Genomic DNA, 12,671 nt, shown 5'->3' on the forward strand with positions numbered 1-12,671 from the left:
GATTCACAGTATAGTTTTTCAAACTTTTCAAAATATACCGTTACCTCATCTTTTTAAATTATATCAATCACAACTGACGAAGGGTCAGATATTAGGTACTATGGCAGAAGCTTTAACCATAGTTTTACCAAAGCCAAACAGAGATCCCATGTTGGTTTCAAACTACAGGCCTATTTCTTTAATTAATGTGGATGGGAAAATTCTGGCTCAACTATTGGCTCTGAGGTTAGCTAAAGCTCTCTCTTATATGATTGGAATGCACCAAATGGGTTTTGTTGCTCAAAGACATTCTGCAAATAACACCAGATTGGCACTTCATATGCTAAATTTAAGAAAAACAATGGACAATCCGGGCTTCTCTGTCTCTTTGAATGCAGAGGCCTTTGATTGTGTAGAATGGACTTTTATGTACCAAGCAATGGATTGGAATAGGATCCGGATTTATTCAAATGATTCAAACTTTGTATAGTTCCCCTTTTGCCAGATTATATATTAACTAGTCTTTAAACCCGTTACAGTAACGGGTGCTAGAATATATGTCTGTGTCTGTCTTTCTTTCTGACTCTCTCCCTCCTGCTGTCTTTCTTTCTGTCTCTCTCCCTAGCCCCTATGCAGCAGCAGCATTTCTTCCCCCCACTTCCCTGTGCAGCAGCCACAGCAGCATTCCCTCCTCCCTGTGCAGCAGCATTCCCCCCCCACTTCCTTGTGCAGCAGCATTTTCCTCCCCCCCCCACTTATCTGTGCAACAGCAGCAACAGTATTTCCCTCCCCCTCCACTCCCTATGCAGCATCAGCAGCATTTACCACTATCCTTTCCTTCCCACGGTCTAGCCTGCTCCCTTAGTCCCATGCTGCCCCCTTCCATTCCCGCGGTCCCGTCAAACCTGCCGGCTCTAGCAGCAGCCGCAGCACTCTAAACATGCTTCTTTGCGACCTTCTACTGCCGTGATTTGCTTTGCCTTGTCTCTGATGACATCATCAGCGTGTTTAGAGTGCTGCAGCCACTGCTAGAGGTGGGAGGTTTGTCAGGACCGCGGGAAGGGAAGAGGGGGGGGGGGGCGGCAAGGCACTTAGGGTGTACAGAGGCACACAACCAAGCAGACACAGCAGGCACAGAGGACACACAACTAGGCAGACACTGAAGACATAACTGGGCAGCAATGGAAGCAACAGGCAGAAGCAGGAAGTTGAGCTACCCATTTTTCTGCACAGTCTGCCATATGTATGACTACCTCCTTTCTGGGAGGCGGTCTTACGTATGCGCTCGATGTGGAGAACTGGAAAGCCTGAAGAAGCAAGTCAGACTTCTGGAGGGCAGAATACTGGAACTGGAGGCACTTCAAGCAATGGAGGAAGAAGACAGATCATCAAGATGGAGGACACCATTGAGAAAAAAGTCCAGGAGCTGGACAACTTCATATAAGAGGCCTACAGGGAAGCCGTGGAAAGACATCAGCTACAGAGGAACTGCTGGGATACGCTTACAGAGAGTGTGGACCACCAGATGGACAGCCACCAGGAGGAAATGGGGGACACAGCAGCAAGATCTAGTAACAGCAGAGAAAACCCACATGAAGATGAATGTCAAGATGAGAGGAAATGGATAGGAACGAAGGACACGGACCTATGGCTGGAGATGGGCATACACCAAGGACATGGACATGTGGCTGGAGAATCAAGAGAAGATAGAGAGGACAGCAATCGTCATAGGGGACTCTTATCATCAGACAAGTTGACAGCCACATAATGGCTCGACTAGTGACCTGCTTACCGGGAGCCAAGCTAGAAGACATTGTGAGCCGCATCAACAGGATCGTCGACAGTATGGAAGAAGATATGACAGTGGTGATTCATGTGGAGACGAATGTGAGCAACAGGAACTACAACAGAGAAGTACTGAAGGAACAGTTCCGGATGCTAGGAAAGAAGCTGAAGACCAGAATGCAGAGGATAGCATTCTAGATCCTGCTGGTACCCAGAGCAGATGAGCAGAGACAGATGGAGCTGCAAGCAATGTGTGGATGCAGCACTGGTGTGAGGAAGAAGGATTCCACTTCGTGTGCAACTGGACGGTGTTCTGGGGGAAGAGCAAACTATACAGGAAGGACGGACCCCACCTCAGCAGAGATGGAACGAGGCTACTTGCAAGCAACATCAAGAGAGAAGTTTTTAAACTAGGAAGAAGGGGAAAGCCGACAGTCGAGAGAAAGAGTTGATGATTTGGGAACCGGTATATCCAGAGGATACCATGCAGGAAGATGGAGGGGAAGACTCACCAGATCGCAGACAAGACAGACTGAAAGGGATACAAGAGGGAAAGACGCATAAGAAGGAAACAGGCTGCAAGCTCAAGTGTACACGAATGCAAGGAGCCTCAGAAATAAGATGGGTAAATTAGGAGCTGTGGCACAAAAGGATAACGTGGACATCATCGGCATCACGGAAACAAGGTGGACTGATGAAAATGTCTGGGACACGATGCTACCAGGATACAAACTATACCGCAGAGATAGAGGGATTCAAAGCAGGAGGAGGTATTGCCATATACATTAAAGAGGGAATTGAATCTACTGGAGAGAACATGCCACAACAGATGGATAAGTTAGAGTCTCTTTGGGTCAAACTTCCGGGAGCAAATAGACTGGAAATGAGGATAGGCATCTACTACCGACCCCCAGGGCAGTCCGAAGAAATTGAACGCAACTGTCCGATGAGATTAAACGCAACTGTAAGGGAGGCAACACAGTTATCATGGGCAACTTCAACTATCCGGGCATAGAATGGAACCTCGGTACCTCCGGCTGTGCTAGAGACCAAGTTTCTGGAAACTAGGCAATTGCTTTCTGGAGCAACTTGTCAAGGATAACACGAGAGGAAATGTAATTCTGGACTTAATTCTAAATGGGCTGCAAGGACCGGCACAGGATGTAGAAGTAGAAGGGACGCTGGAAAACAGTGAGCACAATATGATCCGCTACAACCTGGAAACAGGGGCAAGACATCAGTCCAGATCAATGGCCACGGCGCTAAACTTCCAAAAAGGGAATTATGAAGGGATGAGACGCATGGTGGGGAAGAAGATTAAGAAGAGGATAAACACTGTAAACACACAAGAGTAAGCTTGGACTCTTTTTAAGGATATGGTCACCGAGGCACAAAAATCACGTTATCAACAAGGGATCAAAGAGGAAAAAGAATAAAGAACCAGCATGGCTCACTGTAGAGGTGAAGGAAGCAATCAGACAAAAAAAACCTCATTTAAGGAATAGAAAAGAGCAAAAACGGACGAAAACTGGAATAACCACAAACATCAACGCAGGTGCCATAAGGCGGTAAAAGGTGCCAAAAGAGACTATGAGGAGAAACTTCAAACCATTCTTTCGATATATTAAGGGGAAATGACCTGCGAAGGAAGCGGTGGAACCGTTGTAAGACCAAGGAATAAAGGGAGAGCTTAAGGAGGACAAAGCAATCGCCGACAAACTGAACACATTTTTTTCATCTGTATTTACCGAAGAGGATATACACAGCATACCGTAACCCATCAGGCTATATGCTGGAAGTGAAAACAGGAAACTGACAGAATTAACGGTCAGTCTAGAAGAGGTATGCAGGCAGATTGATAGACTTAAGAGCAATAAATCCCCGGGACCGGATGGTATCCATCCGAGGGTCATCAAGGAACTGAAAGGGACCATAGTTGAACTGCTTCGACTAATAGCCAATCTGTCGATCAAAACAGGAAAGATTCCGAAGGACTGGAAGGTGGCAAATTTTACGCCGATCTTCAAAAAAGGTTCGAGGGGAGATCCGAGAAACTACAGGCCGGTGAGTCTGACCTCGGTACCGGGAAAGATAGTAGAGGTGCTGATAAAGGACTGCATCATTGATCACCTTGATGGACATGGGCTGATGAGGACCAGCCAGCACGGTTTCAGCAAAGGCAGATCTTGTTTGACAAACTTGTTGCACTTCTTCGAGGGAGTAAACAGGCAGATAGACAAGGGCGAACCGGTCGACATTGTATATCTGGATTTTCAGGTGTTCGACAAGGTTCCACATGAACGACTACTTCTGAAAATTGTGAGCCATGGAATAGAGGGTGAAATACTCATGTGGATTAAAAACTGGCTGGAGCATAGGAAACAGAGAGTGAGGGTAAATGGACTGGAAGAGCGTCACTAGCGGGGTGCCGCAGGGTTCGGTGCTTGGACCCGGGCTCTTCAACATCTTCATAAATGATCTGTACATAGATACGACGAGCGAGGTGATAAAATTTGCGGACGATACGAAATTGTTCAGAGTAGTGAAGACGCAGGGGGATTGTGAAGATCTGCAACGTGACATAATCAGGCTCGAGGAATGGGCTGCGACATGGTAGATGAGGTTCAACGTGGACAAGTGTAAAGTGATGTATGTTGGTAAAAAAAATCCCATGCACGAATACAGGATGTCCGGGGCGGTACTTGGAGAGACTTCCCAGGAAAGGGACTTGGGAGTTCTGATTGACAAGTCGATGAAGCCGTCCGTGCAATGTGCAGTGGCGGCGAAAAGGGCGAACAGAATGCTAGGAATAATAAAGGGGATCACAAACAGATCGGAGAAGGTTATCATGCCGCTGTACCGAGCCATAGTGCACCCTCACCTGGAGTACTGCATCCAGCACTGGTCGCCGTATATGAAGGAGGACACAATACTACTCAAAAGAGTCCAGAGAAGAGCGACTAAGATGGTTAAGGGGTTGGAGGAGCTGCCGTACAATGAAAGATTAGAGAAACTGGGCCTCTTCTCCCTTGAACAGAGGAGTTTGAGAGGGGACATGATCGAAACATTCAAGGTACTTAAAGGAATAGACTTAGTAGATAAGGACAGGTTGTTCACCCTCTCCAAGGTAGGGAGCATGAGAGGGCACTCTCTCAAATTGAAAGGGGATAGATTTCGCACAAACGTAAGGAAGTTCTTCTTCACCCAAAGGGTGGTAGAAAACTGGAACGCTCTTCTGGAGTCTGTCATAGGGGAACACACCCTCCAGGGATTCAAGACTAAGTTCCTGCTGAACCAGGATGTACGCTGATAGGGCTAGTGTCAGTTAGGGCGCTGGTCTTTGACCAGAGGGCCGCCACGTGAGTGGACTACTGGGCATAATGGACCACTGGTCTGGCCCAGCAGCGGCAATTCTTATGAGGAAAGGGATGTTACCAGAGGTCCTTGTCACCGCCCTGACCATGCAAGCTCGATCATATCCCCACCCCGTCAGCTCGGTCCCCGTTTCTGCCCTGTTCTTGTGTGCTCAGTCCCTGTCCCCACAAACCATCTGATCCCATCTGTACAATGAGGTCATTTTCATAGCAAAGTTGGAGAGTAAACTAACACATTTAAAAGCATGTGGTGGGGAATTTTGTACATCGGGTCAACAAATTAGGTCATCATTAAACCAGTCAAAAGGGTTTAGCGACAATTGTTGGATAGCTGGAGAATTTTGTACATCCTGCCCTCAGTCTATCTGCACATATTTCCAGGGTCAGATTTGCTTAATATCCCAGAATCATTTGTTTGCACTCTGGATATGCCAGTACACAATAATGTCATGCTGATGCACAGTACTGCAGTAATTTTATCTTGCATCTATTTTCAGCATTATCACTAATCCAGCATAATACTTTTAAACCAAATTATTTCACATAATTAAGCAAGCATTCACCCATCTTTTTGAAGAGTAACTTAGATTCTTCTGAGCTCAAACAAAAATAACTTCTGTAATGGTATTACTTTCCCTTTACTTTTTTCACAAAGAAAAATAAAAGCAAAATCAGAATTAGACAACCGACGATTTTTATATAGAGAACCAGAAGTAGACAATCTAAAAATATTTCAATTTATTGAAATTGAAGCAGAATGGGCAATGCAAGTTGCAGTTAAGTCCTATAAAATGTTTTGCTCAACTGCTGGGAAGTCATTTTATACAAGGGTATATTTCTGTTCTACCATTAAGCAAATAAGTGTACAGCTTGAACACACTTTATATGACTAATATTCCATTTTCTCTTCTCAAAAAGTGCAGTTCATATAGCAAACAGCTTTCAGACAGCACTGTGCTGCAAAAGGTAAGAGGAACAGTTAGTGTAGCTAACCATTTCTATGTTGTTGGGGGGGGAGGAGGGAGGGAGAGGAAGATGGAGAAATGAGGGGAATTATTTGGTTTTTGCTCTTTCTGCACACCTACTAGATAATCAACAAACAGAATGGGCAAGGACCGATGCCTACAAGAGATTTATACACTGGTTCAACTACTGCAGATTACTGATAAATTCTCAGTAAATACTACATACGAGCATTTCTTTTAAAACAAAGGGTATATTAGAACAATTCTGTAGGGCATTATTTTATGGCACTGCAACATGATGAAATGGTATCAAAATCTGCTTGAATAACCAAAAGAGCATTTTTAATGGATTGAGAATTGCAGATTACTGAAAGCTAACAAGTACTGCTTGCCTAATTAGTTTTCCCTCAAAACAAGAACCCAATGCTCTGTGTGTAATACTTAAAAGTATGCACATTTCAATTCAAGTCTAATGCATTATTTTAATCTAAGGAACACTATCCAAATACAGGGAAATTAAAGTACAGAGATTCAATAAATGTCCAAAGCATAATAGCTTACCCAGAAGTTCCTTAGCTTAGGTTCAAGGTACTAACCAGCAAGATATACAAGCATCTTTAAAACAGTAAGCTGATTACCCAAACTTAGACAAGTTCTGGAGGTGGGTTGCTTAAGAAAAGGTCAAAATCATTCCTAAGTGTATTTTATCAAATCAGTTTTGAGCTCTAGCTATCTAAAATGTACTTTTCAGATTCATCATAAGGAATTTGTCATACCTCCCCAGCTGGTTTAGGGAAAATCCAAAATTTGGAAAATATAAATCAAGTTAAAATTGTCCTGATTGGAACTGAACCTCAACCTCCAACTGTATGTGGATATCTAAGAACCACACATCTAATCAAACGATATTCCAATGCTTCATCATACAAATACCTTTACTATATTTCAAGCCACAATGCTAGTCAGCCAACATTCAAATTGTCACATAAGCATATATGGGCAGAATAAAGCATATTACCTACGCTATAGTCTTCAACAGATTTATAGCTTACAATTATAGTGGATTTCTTAATCCATTACTGCCTGGATTTTATCATGGAAAATATCACTTAGTGCACACGGTGAATGAATTGTTGAACTTTGCCCTCACCCATTAGCAGGCATTTACTAAAACTTTTAAGGCAAAGTGAGGTGGCTGATAAATGCTTGCTACTTCTGTTAGTTTAAAACCCATTAAAGCAGTGGTTCCCAACCCTGTCCTGGAGGAACACCAGGCCAATTGGGTTTTCAGGCTAGCCCTAATGAATATGCATGAAGCAAATTTGCATGCCTATCACTTCCATCATATGCAAATCTCTCTCATGCATATTCATTAGGGCTAGCCTGAAAACCCAATTGGCCTGGTGTTCCTCCAGGACAGGGTTGGGAATCACTGCATTAAAGCAATACCAGTATATGGAAAGAGGGGCACGGAATAAGAATGGTGACAACAAATGCCTGAAAGGCTTGCAAAGCAAGCCTCACATTGCAGATTATACATTTCAGCATATGGCATAGCCTGTAACTAGGTTATAATGTTTTCTACAAATTTTACCATTTATTAAAGCTAAAAATTAGCCATCCACTGTAAAATGCATGGGCAACCCTATTGATGTACTGTAAGGCTGGCTATTCTTTCCATAATAAACAAATGTCTGTGTATAAAAGCTTACAGAACAGTAATGGTTATGTTCTACAACAGGGGTGTCCAAACTGTGGCCCCGTGAAGTATTTTGTGCGGCCCCAGTCGAGGGCGATGCAGTGCTTTCCTCTGCTGCCCGTGGGTGTTTACCGTCTTGCCGGTTCCCTCCTGTCTTGCTGCAGCATTTGCGTGTTCGTGCGGCCCCAGAAATGTTTTTTCAGCCAATGCAGCCCAAGGAAGCCAAAAGGTTGGATAACCCTGTTCTACAACATATTTTCTTTTTAAAGGACTGAGGAACTAGAAAATCAATCACAGGGACTGGATAATGTAAACTGTGCATTCAAAACATTAATGAAAAAGTACAAAGGATGGGGGAGAATCTCTAGCACTTAGCTGAAGATTAAGCTACCTTCGTTAATATAGACAAATATCTGAATTTTATCTGGTGGCACTTGGGAAACAGAAGAACACACACAAGATGGTCACAGTGTTCCTTGCACAAAGCTTTAGTATATAGCTATCCAACAGAAAAAGCAACAGTTAACCAGTGATGTAATGCAAGCTTTGAGGTTCTGCCTTACAAATTAAAACTAGTGCTCTCATAATATGCTTGGCAAATATTTCTAATGTTTCTCATTTACAATATAAATTAAAATCTCTAACTAAGGGAAAAGAAAGCAACACGTTGGTATGAAAAAAGAAATTCCTAAATTAGAAGAAATGTTAACTAATACTGAGGACAAGGTCAATGACTAAACACTTCAGTACATCTGCACTCAATCTCAATATACTTAATACTAGTGTTTAAGCCTGTTACATTAACGGGAGCTAGTAAAGCCTCCTTCCCTCACATATCCCCTATTTTCAGCCCCAGCTCCAAACCCATTTTTACCCCCAGACCCCTTCTCCAATCTTTTCCCTTTCAGCCCCAGCCCCCTTTTCTCACCAGCAGCATTTCCCTCCCCACTCCACTTCCCTGTGCAGTAGCAGCAGAATATCCTCCCCCTTCCATTTTCCTGTGCAGCAGCATTTCCCTCCCTCAACCCACTTCCCTGTGCAGCAGCACCTCTTCCGTGCTCCCCGTCCCTCTTCCCTACTCCCACAGTCCAGCAGCACCTCTTCCCTGCTCCCCCTGTCCCTCTTCCTTGCTCCTCCAGTCCAGCAGGACCTCTTCCCTGCTCCCCTGGCCCAGCAGCACCTCTTCCCTGCTCCCCCTCACTGCCTTCCATACTTTGTCCCTCCTGCACCCTCCGAAGCCAACCTGCCTGCCAGCCATCCCCCTTTGCAGTAGAACCCTCTCCCCCCCGCCGTGCAGCCGACCACACTGACCCTCCCACCGCGAGACGACCATCAAACCTACTGCCTCTAGCAGCGGCTGCATCACACTAAAGACGCTGCTTCGCGGCCTTTCCATGCTCTGATTTCCTCTGCCGGCGTCTCTGATGATGTCATCAGACACGCCGGCAGAGGAAATCAGAGCATGGGAAGGCCGCGAAGCAGCGTCTTTAGTGTGATGCGGCTGCTGCTGGAGCTGGGAGGTTTGTGCGTCTCGCGGTGGGTCAATGGTGGTTCATATGCGCCGGAAAAGGGTGCATGGGGGGAGGGGGAGGAGGCGACGACGGCGGCGAACTTACAGTGAGGGAGAGAGGGAGTCGAACGCGCATGCGCACTCTTGCCTGCCGGGGACCTACAGATAATGGAAAACGGAACCACGCAGGTAAGAGTGCGCATGCACGCTTAGGGTTTTATTATATTAGATAGTAGAGAAAAAATACTCTTAGAAATGGGACAGATAGTACTTATATAACATTTGTAAATTTATCTATGCCAATAATACAAGAGTAAACAATTGTAAATTGGAAAAAAAGTTTTTAACACTGCTTTATCAGTCTTAACTCTGGAATATACCGTACTCAAATATATGCAGGCCTGAATATAAACTGAGGTAACATTTTCCCCTCCAAAAAAGAAGGAAAAAAAAAGGTTGACTCAAATATAAACCGGGGGATGGGGTGTTTGGTTAATATTCAAGTGCCCTGCCAGATTCTACACCCTGTCCCACCTCCCTCCCGATGCCTTGCAGGCCTCCACCAGACCTGCCATAAGACCTGGTGGTCTAGTGGTGGGCCGGGACAGGAGAGATTCCTCCTGCCTCCAATGACTGACAACTTTTACCTCCCACCTGCCTCCCCCATGTACCTTTTAATTCCCTGGTGGTCCAGCGGTGGGCCGAGACTGGAGCAATGTTCCTGCGCTCCTGCCTTGTGCAGAGCCACTAGCTGATTGGCTGCGAGTTCTGAGGTATGAAAACTTGTGGCAGTCAATCAGTTAGTGGCTCTGGACAAGGCAGGAGCACAGGAAGATTGCTCCTGTCCTGGCCAACCACTGGATCACCAGGAAATTGAAAGTTACATGGGGGAGGAATGAGGGAGGTGTCACAGATGGCCGGAGTAGGGAGGAATCCTTCCTGTCCCAGGCCCAACATTGGAGCAGCAGCAGGTCTTATGGCAGGCCTGGAAGAGGCCTGTAACAGGCCCAGGTGGATGGGTAGGCGCTGACCTGAATATAAGCCGAGACCCTCAATTTTGAGCTAAAAAATCTTAGCTTATATTCGAGTATACAATATATAGTATCCTTCTCATAAAGAAAGAAAATTCAAGCTTTGCGATTGCCACAAAACTTGAAAATAAATCATTAGATTGATCAATAAAGCTATATCATTTAATATTACTACGTTTTAATTAGAACAACGATGATTTTTATATAGAGAACCAGGAGACAATCTAAAAATATTTCAATTTATTGAACTTGAAGTAGAAAGGGCATTAAATTATATAGGTGAAAGACTATTCTTAGAATTATTTCTGTGTAAGGAAGCATGAACAGAGACTCAAAGTATAAGTGTAACAATCTAAGGTGTTAAATGATTATGTTACACTGTCACATACCCAAGGAATTTTGAAGTCATGCCTCAAAGAAATACAAGAAAAAAATGTTGGAACATATGTGCATTGCTCACTTAAGGCTAGATACATTGAAGTGTTCTAAAGTTAATGTGCTTTGATAAACATGTCCTACTGAATAAATTGGCACCTAAGGAAAATAAAAAGAGCTTAGGCGACAACAAAGTGCTTTTATTCTTTAATCATCCAAATACTCGATACGTACGTGTTTCGGCCTACAAAAGCAGTCTAAAATACAAACATGAATAAACTGTTTTCAAAAATGAAACTTTAAAACAGGGGTCTCAAAGTCCCTCCTTGAGGGCCGCAATCCAGTCAGGTTTTCAGGATTTCCCCAATGAATATGCATGAGATCTACGTGCATGCAGTACTTTCAATGCATGTTCATTGGGGAAATCCTGAAAACCCGACTGGCAACTCTACTTTTCACTTCTCTATTACCCTCCAGGTACTTTAGTTAGATTGTGAGCCTTCGGGACAGTAAGGGAATTTTTCAAGTACCTTTCTTATTTCTAATCTTAATGTATATTTTCTGTAAACCGCTTAGAACCTAACGGATGTAGCGGTATATAAGAAATAAATTACATTACATTACATTGCGGCCCTCAAGGAGGGACTTTGAGACCCCTGCTTTAAAACATGAGCAAAAAATGCAACATATAAAAAGTGGGTATATAAAGAATATGTAAATCAAAATACATTATACAATAAAAAATAACTCTATCAATGGATGATACTGCCTCACACCATAAATTATGAAAACATGAATATACATCAATGGCAAATTTACATAAAGAACATACAAACAAGAATTTAAAAAAAGGTGTGAACTAAATACCTTTTACATAATGTCACAAAATTCTTTTTTATAAAGTATAGCTGGACAATAAATTGTAGAGTTATATAATCACAATAACTAACATTGTCTGTTAATAAATAATGCCACATGCCTGAGAGCAAATTTGGAACCTAATATTCAGTCCTCTTTGGTATTATCCTGAAGGAACAATGAAACATACTTTAAAAAGTGGTTCCCAACCCTGACCTGGAGATCAGCCAGGGTTTTCAGGATAGCTCTTATATGCATGGGGCATATTTGCATGCCTGTCACCTCCATTATATGCAAATCTCTTCTCATGAATATTCATTAGGTCTATCCCCAAAACCCAACTGGCTCAGGTGGTCCTCCAGGACAGGGTTGGGAACTACTGCTTTAAAAGACCAACTCATATGGAACTCAGTGAATTGAAAAATGAAAAAAAGACAAAAGCAAAAGCTAGGAGGATGCTAGGGTGCACAGGAAGAGGTATAGCCAGTAAGAAAAAGGAGGTATTGATACTCTTGTATAAGTCTCTCTTGAGACCTCATTTAGAATATTGTATACAATTCTAGAGAAAGAATCTTCAAAAAGATAAAAAGGATGGAGTCGGTTCAGAGGAAGGCTACCAAAATGGTGCCTGATCATCATAAGGCAATAGGAACAGACTTAAAGATTTCAATATGTATTAGGCAGGAGAAGGGATATATGATAGAAATGTTTAAATATCTACGTGGCATAAATGCGCATGAGTCTAGCCTCTTTGAATTGAAAGGAAGCTCTGGAATGAGAAGACATAGGATGAAGTTAAGAGGTGATAAGCTCCAGAGTATTCAAAGGAAATACTTTTTTTTACAGAAAGGGTGGCAGATGTGTGGAACAGTCTCCCGGAAGAAGTAGTGGACTCAGAGACTGTGTCTGAATTCAAGAAGGCGTGGGATCTCTCAGACAGAGAAAGAGATTATGGTTACTGTGGATGGGCAGACTAGATGGGCCACTTGGCCTTTATCTGCCATCATGTTTCTATGTAAAGAGTGAAAGGATAAAAAATAAAATAAAACTAAACAAAAAAGGAAAAAAAGACAGAAATGGAAAGATTAAAACCAA

This window comes from Geotrypetes seraphini, chromosome 3, assembly GCF_902459505.1.
Source record: "Geotrypetes seraphini chromosome 3, aGeoSer1.1, whole genome shotgun sequence".
In the NCBI taxonomy this organism is placed as follows: Eukaryota; Metazoa; Chordata; class Amphibia; order Gymnophiona; family Dermophiidae; genus Geotrypetes; species Geotrypetes seraphini.